The sequence below is a fragment of the Amblyraja radiata genome, chromosome 32 (assembly GCF_010909765.2).
Source record: "Amblyraja radiata isolate CabotCenter1 chromosome 32, sAmbRad1.1.pri, whole genome shotgun sequence".
Taxonomy (NCBI): Eukaryota; Metazoa; Chordata; class Chondrichthyes; order Rajiformes; family Rajidae; genus Amblyraja; species Amblyraja radiata.
The window spans coordinates 4,354,304-4,367,770 of NC_045987.1; positions in this window are offsets into that span (position 1 = coordinate 4,354,304).

The following is a 13,467-nucleotide window of genomic DNA, read 5'->3' on the forward strand; positions in this document are numbered from 1 at the left end:
TTTCAGGGAACGTTATTGGTCGTGTGTGATATTTTCATTTACACGTAACTGTTTAAAAAATTGCAAAGCACAACATCATAAATCATAAGTACATATTTATTTTATTTTTATTTTTTTTAATTTATTTATTTATTAGAAGTAGACATATTATAAAATGTAGTTACATATTATAGTAAAACAACTTTTCATATACATCAGTCATACATTATTAAAATTTTCCATTATCAATTACTTCTGTTTCTAGTGTTTTTATTTTTTTATAGAAAGAGGGAAAAAGAGAGGGTAGAAAGTTACAAATAAAAAAGAAAGCAAAAAAAAACAAGGGAGGTGGAATGGGTTACCTGTAATACATCAATGGAGATAGGTTCGTAGGTTATAAAGTATAGCTTTTCATCTATTCCTGAGTTCAAGTTTCAGCTGGGTCCTCGTGCTGTGCCAATCTATCCCTTCAGATAGTTAATGAATGGAGCCCAAATTTTATGGAAAAGATCTTGTTTGTCCATTAAGACAAGTCTAATTCTTTCTAAGTATAAGTACATATTTACACATTCGCAAAAGGAATCTTATTGTTAAATTAATGTTAAATATTAATGTTCATGTTCATAAGTGATAGGAACAGAATTAGGCCATTCGGCCCATCAAGTCTATTCCGCCATTGAATCATGGCTGATTCATTTTCCCCTCTCAGCACCATTCTCCTGCCTTCTCCCTGTAACCCCTGACACCCGCACTAATCAAGAATCTATCTATCTTTGCCTTAAAAATATCCATTGACTTGGCCTCCACAGCCTTCTGTGGCGAAGAATTCCACAGATTCACCACCCTCTGTCCAAAGATATTCCTCCTCGTCTCCTTCCTAAAGGAACATAATTTAATTCCGAGGCTATGGCCTCTCGGTTCTAGACTCTCCCACTCGTGGAAACGCCCTCTCCAGATCCACTCTATCCAGGCCTTTCACTATTTGGTAAGTTTCAATGAGGTACCCCTTCATCCTTCTAAACTCCAGCGAGTACATGCTCAGTGCTGTCAAACGCTCATCATATGTTAACGCACTCATTCCTGGGAACATTCTCGTAAACCTCCTCTGGACCCTCTCCAGAGCCAGGTGTGGGACTGAAGACTGCTACTGTGTCACAGACTTGCGCAGGATGGATAGACTAGTCTCCATCTTTGCTACCAGTTCCTCTGACTCCATGACTGTTTATTCAAAGCCAACGTGATCCTAAAGGTGCACGGCTTGCAATTGCTCTGCTAACATTTCTAACAATCTGTTTGATTGATTTTTGATGCACTTAAGCACATTATTGTGTCAGTGGTATTGGGCCATTTAAGTTAATTGAGTTGCACCTTTGTTATAATGTAGTGACATCTTGTGCTGCAGTTCTGAGAGCAAATAGATCATTCTCTTTTATAGTACCTTATTCAGATTTCTGACCAGAATAAATGGGTTGAGATCATAACTGCAGGTGCTGGAATCTTCAGCAAAATACAGACAAATGTAAACTTGCTCTTCCCGATTGAAAGGAATTCACAATTAATCCTAGGAACCTGAGGGGTAACTTTTGCACACAAAGGGTGGTGGGTGTGTGGAACGAGCTGCCAGAGGAGGTAGTTGATGCTGGCACTGGTTCATTAAGAGGGTATTGGATAAATACTTCATAGAGCTAAGAAAATGGAGGAGGACTGTAGACATGGAGTCACGGTCATAGATTCATCTAGTGTGGAAACAGGCCCTACAACTCAACTTGCCCACAGTCCCATCTACAGTAGTCCCACCAGCCTTTGTTTGGCCCATATCCCTCTAGTAACATAGAAAATAGGTGCAGGAGTAGGCCATTCGGCCCTTCGAGCCTGCACCGCCATTCAATATGATCATGGCTGATCATCCAAATCAATATCCCATACCTGCCTTCTCTCCATACCCCCTGATCCCTTTAGCCACAAGGGCCACATCTAATTCCCTCTTAAATCTAGCCAATGAACTGGCCTCAACTACCTTCTGTGGCAGAGAGTTCCACAGATTCACCACTCTCTGTGTAAAAAATTGTCTAAACCTGTCCTATCCATCCATATGTCTATGTTTCTTGAAATGTTTGTAACTGCCTCAACTACCTCCTCAGGCATCTCGTTCCACGCAGCATTCAGAGGAAGGGTCTTGACCTGAACGTCACCTATTCCTTCTCTCCAGAGATGCTGCCTCACACGTTGAGTTACTCCGGCATGTTGTGCCTTTCATTGGTGTAAACCAGCACCTGCAGTTCTTTCCTCCACATCCTTGACACCAGGCAACATTGTCTAACTGCGCTGGACTCTCCTCTCTGCGGCTGCATCCTTCCATGGCGCTGTAATCCCAACACCATGTGCAGCTTAACAGAAGTGGATCATTACGAATCGCAGCACCATCCAGCTGTGCCGCGTGAGATTCAATAATCTTCTCGATTTACATTCATGAAGATGATATGATCTCGAATGCATCTGATCGTCTTAAACCAGGATTCTGATTGAAACCTGCGATGTGACAATGTAGCAGCAAGAATTAATGGTGGTGGCTGAAACTCCCATAACAGTACAAATTAATTAGTGGCTTAGTTTTAGTTTAGATTAGAGATACGGCGCGGAAACAGGCCATTCGGCCCACCGAGCCCGCGCCGACCAGCGTTCCCCGTACACTAATACTATCCTACACACACTAGGGACAATTTACACATACACCAAGCCAATTTAACCCACAAACCTGTACGTCTTTGGGAGTGTGGGAGGAAACCGAGGATCTCGGAGACAACCCGCGCAGGTCATGGGGAGAGCGTACAAACTCCGCACAGACAGCACCCATAGTCAGGATCGAACCTGGGTCTCCAGCGCATGAAGGCAGCAACTCTACCGCTGCGCCACCGTGCCGCCCATTTGATTTTACTCACACACAGGTGATTAAATAGAAACTTATATAGATGGTGTCTGGAAATTGAAATGCCCATGTCAAATACAAATCACCCTTTCTGAATATATATTAATTTGGCAGATCTTGGTTCATCTCTCTCCATCTGTTTCGTCACCTCTTGTCAATTCCTGCCACTCTTGTACTCTTGCCTAAGTGAACAAATTTGGACATATATTGAGGTTGTTTAGCTTGTGTTTCCAGTCGGAAAAGAGTCTCTGCGATTAAATTAAAATCTTGTGTTCCAGTGGCAATCTTGGAGGAATCTCAAAAAAAAAGTGTATCTTTTTAATTTGCTTACAGAATTAAGGTGTTAGGTCTCTGCAGTGTAAATGCCAAGAATGGTCTCATAAATATGGAGGCAGCAGATGAAGTTTAGCCGATGCCGAGAAATTTAATTTCTTGATGCGGTGGGGGTTCTTTTCAACGTTATGCAATTGAATTATTTTCCACCAGAGTGACGTGTGATAACCAGTTCCAGATCATTTTCTCACAATCTGGATAATTTGACCTGACTTATCCATGATTACGACTTGACCATGCGCACAACATCATGAGAGGAATAGATCGGGTAGACGCACAGAGCCTCTTGCCCAGAGTTGGGGAATCACGAACCAGAGGTTCATGGTGAAGGGGGAAAGATTTAATAGGAACCTGTGGGGTAACTTTTCCACACATAGGGTGTATGGTGGGTGTATGGAACGAGTTGCTGGAAGAGGTATTTGAGGCAGGTACTATCGCAAAGTTTAAGAAACATTTGGACAGGTACATGAATAGGACATGAGTAGGACTCTCACCCTGGCCACAAACTCTTTGAATCACTTCCCTCTGGAAGGCGACTCCGAACTGTCAAAGCTGCCACAGCCAGGAATAAAAACAGTTTTTATCCACGAGTAGTTGCTCTACTCAACAGCCAAAAATCCGTAGCCTCCCTTTGATCTGGTATTTTGTTGGTTCACATGCTTGATCAATGGTGTTTTATCATTAATGTTTTATTATTATTAATGTTTAGTGTTTTCAGAGTCATTCGTAACTGTCACTGTATGTCATGTTGTTACTTGTGGGCGGAGCACCAAGGCAAATTCTTTGTATGTGAATACTTGGCCAACCAACTTACTTACTTACTTATGTTTGGAAGGATATGGGCCAAACGCAGGCAGGTGGGACTAGTGTAGACGGGACATGTTGGCCGGTGTGGGCAATTTGGGTCAAAGGGCCTGTTTCCAAATTGCAAGAATCTAACACTTCATGTGACCTTGAGCCCAAAACAATTTCCGTTGAAAACATAAATTGTCCCTGATGTAAGGTAGTGTTTATGTGCGAGGGATCACTGGTCGGTGCTGACCCGGTGGGCTGAAGGGCTAGTTTCTGCGCTGTATCTCTGAACCAAACTAAACTACAGCTTCCCATCTTCTGAGAGTTAACTGTCATCTCTAATATTAGCAGCACCATCCTCCACAAAATGCTCGAGTAACTCAAGTTCAAGTTCAAATGTATTTGTCTCATGCACCATAAGGTGCAGTGAAATGTAATTTACCATGCAGCGTTACAAGCGGGTCAGGCGACATCTCTGGAGAGAAGGAACGGGTGACGATTTGGGTCGAGACCCTTCTTCGGACTGAGAGTCAGGAGAGAAGGAGATAAGGAAGTGTAAGGTGTGAAACCGAGACATCAAAGGGGACATCTATTCCCACTCTCAGTTGTAGCTTCCCTTGCCAATCCCACAAACTTACATCTGGCCGTGTCAAGGATCCATCTGTACTCTCCATAGTTACACCTACACTCATCTGAAGACATGTTGGGTTATGCCCATGGCACTTGGATCTATTTTGTCCCTGGACACCCCCACGTCTTCTGATTCTCACATCATTTGTCTGGAAAGATACAAGTTATCGGCCTGGAGACCATCACTGAAACACCTAGTAAAATGGTACGCAACGAGATGTGATAAGCATTGTGTACGTAGGCAGTGACACCCCTGAGTCTTTAACCAAGTTCTGGACCATGTGTAATTTTAAGATTTTAAGGCAAAGTGAATTTCTTTGCACAATGACCCAACATGGCTGGAGCTGCTGAGGTGTGGGTCTCTGAAGAAGGGACTCGACCCGAAATTTCACCTATTCCTTCGCTCCATAGATGCTGCCTCACCCGCTGAGTTTCTCCAGCTTTTTTGTCTATCTTCGATTTTTCCAAGATCTGCAGTTCTTTCTTAAACCTATAAACCTGTATGTCTTTGGAGTGATGGAGGGAACCGGAGATCTCGGAGAAAAAATCACATAGGGCGGTGAATCTCTGGAATTCTCTGCTACAGAAGGTAGTTGAGGCCAGTTCATTGGCTATATTTAAGAGGGAGTTAGATATGGCCCTTGTGGCTAAAGGGATCAGGGGGTATGGAGAGAAGGCAGGTACAGGATACTGAGTTGGATGATCAGCCATGATCATATTGAATGGCGGTGCAGGCTCGAAGGGCTGAATGGCCTACTCCTGCACCTATTTTCTATGTTTCTATGTTTCTATGTTTCTATGTCACGGGGAGAACGTACAACCTCCATGCAAACAGTACTAGTAGCCAGGATCGAACCTGTGACCCACGTCTATGGCCCTGTCAGACAGCAACTCTACCACTGCGCCACCCTGCCATCATAGATCCTATTTGGGTTGGATTGAGGTTAAAGAAAAATATGGATAAACCGAAGAGCGGGGAAGGAGAGAAGGGTTCTTCATAGTATGTGTTACATATTCTGAGTGTAAATGAGCTGCCTGCTGTCTTCATTGTAACCACAGAAGCACCTTGTGATGCAAATTAATGCTGAAATTTACATAACAATGTTGAAGCTTACTTGTATTTAAATTTACAAATCAATTTACCAATACATGTCACTGTGCCAGAGTAAGTGGGAATTAAATCTTGAAAGAGTATTCTGAATCTCTTTGTTCTTTGCAAAAAATCTTTTTTTTTTGGTCAGATATATTTTCTGCAATTTGTTCTCAACGACAGTGGCAGATCATAAACCCGTGAATGTATTTCCTGGCTGAATTTTAAAACGTTTTTTAAAATGCCCAGACCGACCAAAATGCCCATCTACATTAGTCCCACCTGCCTGCATTTGGCCCATATCCCTCTAAACCTGTCCTGTCCGTGTACCTGTCTAAATGTTTCTTAAATATTGCAATAGTCAGTCCCAGCCTCAACCACCTCCTCCGGCAGCTTGTTCCATACACCCACCAACCAACCACCCTCTGTGTAAAACAAACCTTCCGTATGTCCTCTGATTCACGATTTCCCCAACCTTGGGCAAGAGAATCTGTGTGTTCACCCCAGCTATTCCTCTCATGATTTTGTACACCTCTATAAGATCACCTCTCATCCTCCTGCCCTGCAAGGAATGGAGTCCCAGCCTGCTCAACCTCTCCCGACAGCTCAGGCCCCGACAACATTCTCATCAATCTTCTCCGCACCATTGTCTGGGAAGGAACTGCAGATGTTGGTTTAAACCGAAGATAGACACAAAATGCTGGAGTAACTCAGCGGGGCAAGCAGCATCCCTGAAGAGAAGGAATGGTCTAAAGAAGGGTCTCGACCGGCTGAGTTACTCCAGCATTTTGTGTCTATCTTCTCTGCACCATTTCCAGCTTGATGACATCTTTCCTGTGACACTATGGCCAAAACTGAGCACATTATTCCAAATGTAGCCTCCACAACATGTGTAAGTGCAACATGACATCCCAACTTCTACACTTAATGCATCTCAGTCGTAAATGTCTAGTCCCGTATCCTGGGAATGTGGTGTCATCTCCTCTCCTTGGCCACACCGTTGCTTCCTGCCATCTGTGGTGGAAACGGAAGCACAGGAGACAGACTTCTGCTTTCCATCTGTGCCAGCGTGATCTTCATTGCTGTACGTCTCTCTCCCTAATCCTTTACAGCTGCTTCGACAGACTGCACAAGTTCAAGGACGACATCTTTTAGGTGCTGTTGTTGTTCAAGCTAAACATTCAGGGCAAGGTGGTGCAGCGGTAGAGTTGCTGTCTTGCAGCGCCAGAGACCCGGGTTCAATCCTGACTACGGGTGCTGCCTGTACGGAGTTTGTACGTTCTCCCTGTGACCTGCGTGCCTTTTTTCCCGGCTGCACCGGTTTCCTCCCACACTACAAAGACGTACGGGTTTGTGGGTTAATTGGCTTTGGTAAAAATTGTAAATTGTCCCTAGTGTGTAGGATAGTGCTAGTGACAGTGTACGTGGATTGCTGGTCGGCGCGGACTCGGTGGGCCGGAGGCCTGTTTCCATGGTGTACTTCTTGTCTTGTCGCCACCCGACCTGCTGAATGTTCCCCAGCATCTTCACTTTCATGCATTAGTTGTACTCCATTTCAACAGGTATCCCCCCACCCCCCCCTCCAAGCAACCTCAGGAGGTAGTTGAGGCAGGGACGATTGTGACGTTTAAGAAACTATTAAACATGTACATGGATGGGATGGGTTTAGAGAGATATCCAGGCAGGTGGGACAGGTATACATGGGATATGTTGGCTAGTGTGGGCAAGTTGGGCCGAAGGGTCTGTTTCTGTGCTGTATCCGACTCCAGGATTACTCTGCAGTCACACTTTTACTCCATGAGCAACTGCCCCAGAAACAGGGCCTATGAGAGGGGGGTGCAGGGGGGTAACATCCTACCCGGGCCCGGGAGCCAAAGGAGGAGCGCCAGGAATTTCCTGAAATGCCAGAAAATATTTGCATATATCTTGTGTAGACGAGCATTCACATTTTGTGTGAGCCGACATAGTTTTATATATCGTAATTCGCAGAAATTGTGATCCATAATAAAACGGGGAGTTTTAACTAGCGTGTGTGAGGTCACACACACACCCACTCACACACCCACTCACACACACACACACTCACCTCACCAGAGGTCCAGGCCTACAACCTCCACCATGCAGACAGCACGTGGTCTAACTGTGCAGGGTCCTAGTGCCCCCCCCCTCCATCACTGCTGATGGATCCATCCTGTAGTAGTTGGAGGGGGGGGGCACTAGGACCCAGCAGAGTTAGACCACGTGCTGTCTGCATGGTGGAGGTTGTAGGCCTGGACCTCTGGTGAGGTGAGTGTGTGAGTGTGTGTGTGTGTGGGTGTGTGTGAGTGAGAGTGAGTGTGTGGGTGTGAGTGTATGTCTGAGTGTGTGTGTTAGTGGGAGGGCGAATTTTGTAAAAGCACAATTAGATCTGTTGAACTTGTTAACCGAGTACAGACTTGGTGACCTGTGTTAGCTTAAAGGGCCTGTCCCACTTTCCCGAGTTATTCACAAATTCTCCCGAGTTTTCCCCTTGATTCAAACTCGCAGAATGTTCGTAACGAGGGTGTAGGAGTCCGTAGATATATCGTAGCGGCTCGTTATGCTAGCCGTAGGTACTCGGGGCATCCTCCCGACTATTTTTTTACTCGTGGACATTTTTTATCAGGCTGGAAAAAACGTCCCGACTTACCTGATGCCCCAAGTACCTACGGCTGGCATAACGAGCCGCTACGATATATCTACGGACTCCTACGGACCCGTTATGAACATTCTGCGAGTTTGAATCAAGGGGAAACCTCGGGAGAATTTGTGAATAACTCGGGAAAAGTGGGACGGCCCTTAAGAATGCTATTAACAATTCCAGCAACAGTAGCTTCTGCAGAGGTCATTTTGCAAACTCGCTGATTAAGAATTATTTGAGGTATATAATGTCTCAGGAACATCTTGTGGATAATACATTTTCATGCTGTGATTCAAACTTTTTCACAATAATAGGCCAGGAAAGCTCTTTATTTAAAGTAAATACTAAGCCTATCTACCTTCTTTTACTTTTTACTAATAATTATGTCTTCTGATGATCTGATCTGCATTGAAATATAAAAGGGTGTTTCAACGTGAATTCTTTCCCCTTATGTATTGTAGAATAAACAAAGATGTTCAAAACAAATGTGCTTTCTTCTTTCTGATCCTTTTTAATTTATATTTATTTATATTTATCATGGAGGGAGTGTAGGAGCATAAGGCCTCAAATGCAGAAAATCAACAGAGCGCTCCATTCCACCCCTCTCTCATCTTCCATACCCCTTTTTGCCTTGCAGGCTACAGGTCATGGCATAAAACCGTAGTGGATAAAAACAGGATCACTAATGGAGAAGGGAAGGGAGCTCGAATTAACTTTGTACCCACTGATAAAATTCCTCTCGGAGGCCCTGCCCAGAAGATCACCCCTTTAATTTCCTGTCATTTATTTTTAGCAAAGGGTTTAATGTGTTTTGGATTAAAGTTCTTTCTCTAGTCATTCACTTGGATCTATATTGTGAAATGCCACTTTAAAGCATCACACATGGGAATGCTAATATTCTTGTGTTAAAATAGTTATGCAAATAGCCTAATCTGCATTTGTGATTGTCCTTGTATCAATGGCATTGAGGGAACTGCCCTGTAGAGGCCTGGATAGAGTGGATGTGGAGAGGATGCTTCCACTAGTGGGAGAGTCGACCACCAGAACCCATAGCCTCAGAGTACAAGGACATTCCTTTACGACGGAGATGAGGAGAAATTTCTTTAGTCAGAGGGTGGTGAATCTCTGGAATTAATTGTCGCTGAAGGCTGTGGAGGCCAAGTCAATGGATATTTTTAAGATGGAGATGAACAGATTCTTGATTAATAAAGGTGTAGAGAATTGTGGGGAGACAGCAGGAGAATGGGGTTGAGAGGAAAAGATAAATCCGCCATGATTGAAGGGCAAATAGCCTAATTCTGCTACTAGAACTTATGAGCCACAGGTCTCTGGAGAGTATTTATTGTACGTATTGTAGATATATATACATGTAAACTGGGAATTAGCATTGGACTGGCGGTCTTTGCAACAGTAATATCAGCACAGTTTTGTTTGGAGATACAGCACGGAAACAGGCCCTTCGACCCACCGAGTCTATACCAACCTGCGATCCCTGTACATTAGCACAGTCCTACACGCACCAGGGACAATTTACAATTAAAAAAAAAGATCAAAGCCAATTAACCTACAGGCGTGTACGTCTTTGGAGTGTGGGAGGAAACCGGAGTTCCCGAGGGAAAACCCACGCAGGTCACGGGAAGAACATGTAAACTCCATACAGCCAACACCCGTAGTCAGGATCGAACCAGGCTCGCTGGCGTTGTAAAGCAGCAACTCTACGGCTGCGCCACCGTTTCGCCCAGTTATTTAAAGCCCCTGTCCCACTTAGGAAACCTGAACGGAAACATCTGGAGACTTTGCGCCCCACCCAAGGTTTCCGTGCGGTTCCAGGAGCTTCTCGGAGGTTTTTGTCAGCCTCCCTACCTGCCTCCACTACCTGCAACCTCCGGCAACCACCTGCAACCTCCGGAAACCTCACGGAAACCTTGGGTGGGGCGCAAAGTCTCCAGAGGTTTCCTTTCAGGTTTCCTAATTGGGACAGGGGCATAATACGTCATCCTCAAACAAGGGCATACACATCAAAGTTATCAACTGTACAGATAGACACAAGCAGCTGGAGTAACACAGTGGGTCAGGCAATAGGCAGTAGCTGCAGGAGTGGGCCATTCTGCGCCCTTTGAGCTGAACCGCCATTTACTGTAATCATCCACAATCAGCACCCTGTTCCTGCCTTCTCCCCATATCCCCTGACTGCTATCTTTAAGAGCTCTATCTAACTCTCTCTTGAAAGCATCCAGAGAATTGGCCCCCACTGCCTTCTGTGGCAGAGAATTCCACGGATTCACAACTCTCTGGGTGAAAAAGCTTTTCCTCATCTCCGCAGCATCTCTGGAGAAAAGGAATAGGTGACGTTTTGGGTTCTTCGCAATTTGTCTTATCTACTGCGGCAGTGTGTGACTTGGCAGCTCTTCTGGCTCGTACTGAACAGTCAAAAGGAATTTGTTGCAAGGGAGAACACAGGAGTGTCATTGTGCACCCAGTACTACATGCTCCTAGTTGTAAGTTGTTGTGACAGATAAGAGGCACAGCTTGAAGATCTCTTTGTTCTTCTAATTCTACCTGCCTCGGGAAAGCTTGCTATATTTCAGATTCGCTGCTGTATCAAACACGGGACAAGATCACACAGTGTGGAGTCCCCTTTTGATCCAGTGCAGTAGCAAAGCGATGCACGATATCCAGAGGTGTGTGCACAGTATCTTAGTTTAAGGATACAGCATGGAAACAAGTCCTTGGGCCCACCGGGTCCACGCCGACAATTGGTCACCCGTTCCTGCGAGTTCTGTTATCTCACTTCCGCATCCACTCCCTACACAGTGGGGACAATTTACAGAGGTCACCCAACCTACAGACCCAAGATAGACACAAAAGGCTGGAGTAACTCAGCGGTTCAGGCAGCATCTCTGGAGCGAAAGAAGGGGTGACGTTTCGGGTCGAGACCCTTCTTCGCTCTGTCTAAACTAAACTATATTCTTTCCGGCTGCAACCTTCCTTCATTCAAGTAATCATTCTTTGCACATTTCAGGACAACAAATTTCCAAGGAGAGTCCTGTAGTTTTCGTTTAGTTGGAGGTACAGCACGGAACCAGACCCTTTGGCCATGCTGACCCACGATCTCCGCGCACTGACACTATCCTACGCACACGAGGGACAATTTTACAATTACACCAAGTCAATTAACCTGCAATGCTGTACGTCTTTGTGGAGTGTGGAAAGAAACCTGGGCACCAGGAGAAAACCCACGCAGGTCATGGGGGAGAATGCACAAACTCCGTACAGACAGCACATGTAGTCAGGATTGAACCTGGGTCTTTGGCGCTGTAGTGGAGGAACTTTTGATTTTGAAACAAATGAAACATCCTTGATTACCCCTGGACCATGACCCCACTGAAATCGGACACCTCCCCCTACTTTCCCCTGAATCATGACCCCACTGAAATCTCTACAAAGCTGAGGCCACGCGCCAACTCTCGGACACCTCCTCCTACTTACCCCTGGACCATGACCCCACTGAAAACCTATTTCCTTCGCTCCATAGATGCTGCTGATGCTGCACCCACTGAGTTTCTCCAGCATTTTTGTGTACCATCCTTGATTTTTGTTTTGCCAAAGTGAGTTGAAAGTGAGAATAGACCAGTTCAGTTTAGTTCATCGTCACGTGTACCGAGGTACAATGAAGACCTTTTAATAATAATAATAATGGATGGGATTTATATAGCGCCTTTCTAATACTCAAGGCACTTTACATCGCATTATTAATTCACTCCTCAGTCACACTCGGTGGTGGTAAGCTACTTCTGTAGCCACAGCTGCCCTGGGGCAGACTGACGGAAGCGTGGCTGCCATTCTGCGCCTACGGCCCCTCCGACCACCACCAATCACTCACATACATTCACACACATTCACACACAGGCAAAGGTGGGTGAAGTGTCTTGCCCAAGGACACAACGACAGTATGCACTCCAAGCGGGATTCGAACCGGCCACCTTCCGGTCGCCAGCCGAACACTTAGCCCATTGTGCCATCTGTCATCCCTTTTTTTGCATGCTAGCCAGCCAGCGGAAAGGAAATACATAGATACAGGAGAAACTCAGCGGGTGCAGCAGCATCTATGGAACAAAGGAAATAGGCAACGTTTCGGGTTTCGGCCCGAAACGTTGCCTATTTCCTTTGCTCCATAGATGCTGCTGCACCCGCTGAGTTTCTCCAGCACTTTTGTGTACCTTCGATTTTCCAGCATCTGCAGTTCCTTCTTAAATACATTGATACAGGCTAAGGTAATAATATTTAGTGCAAGGTGAAGCCAGACTGCTCTCTAGTTGCAGTAGGATGATTCAGTTGCCTGATAACAGCTGGGAAGAAACTGGATCCCTGCATCTGGAGGTGTGTGTTTTCACACTTCTAAGATACCAGGCTAAGATTGCACCCTCTCCACGGATGGGGCACTAATTTCCCCTGCGAATTCCAGGTTGACTTCAGCAGAGACTGGTGATGAACCTCGGACGTGACGAGACTCTGCAGTGGAGAGTGGTTAATCAATGGGAGCTTATCTCGTTTTAATTCTCATTTATTTATGTTCACACATCGAGTCTATCTGGCTCTTCGAGAACCTTCCCAGGGGGTATCTTCTCCACTTAACATCAGCTAAATTGCAAAGAGGCATGCTGCTGTGAAGATATTAAAAGTCTGAAGGGTTCTTGCACTATTGTTGTTTGCAAGTAGATTTATTTCAGATGAAATATTAAATGAAACCCCACAAGACAGACACAAAAAGCTGGAGTAACTCAGCGGGACAGGCAGCATCTCTGGAGAGAAGGAATGGGTGACGTTTCGGGTCGAGACCCTTCTTTGGGTCTTCAGGTCAGAAGGGTCTCGATCCGAAACGTCACCCATTCTATCTCTCCAGAGATGCTGCCTAGCCCGCTGGGTTACTCCAGCTTTATGTGTCTATCTTTGGTTTAAACCAGCGTCTGCAGTTCCTTCCTACAAATGACAATAGACAATAGGGCAGGAGTTGGCCATTCGGCCCTTCGAGCCAACACCGCCATTCAATGCGATCAT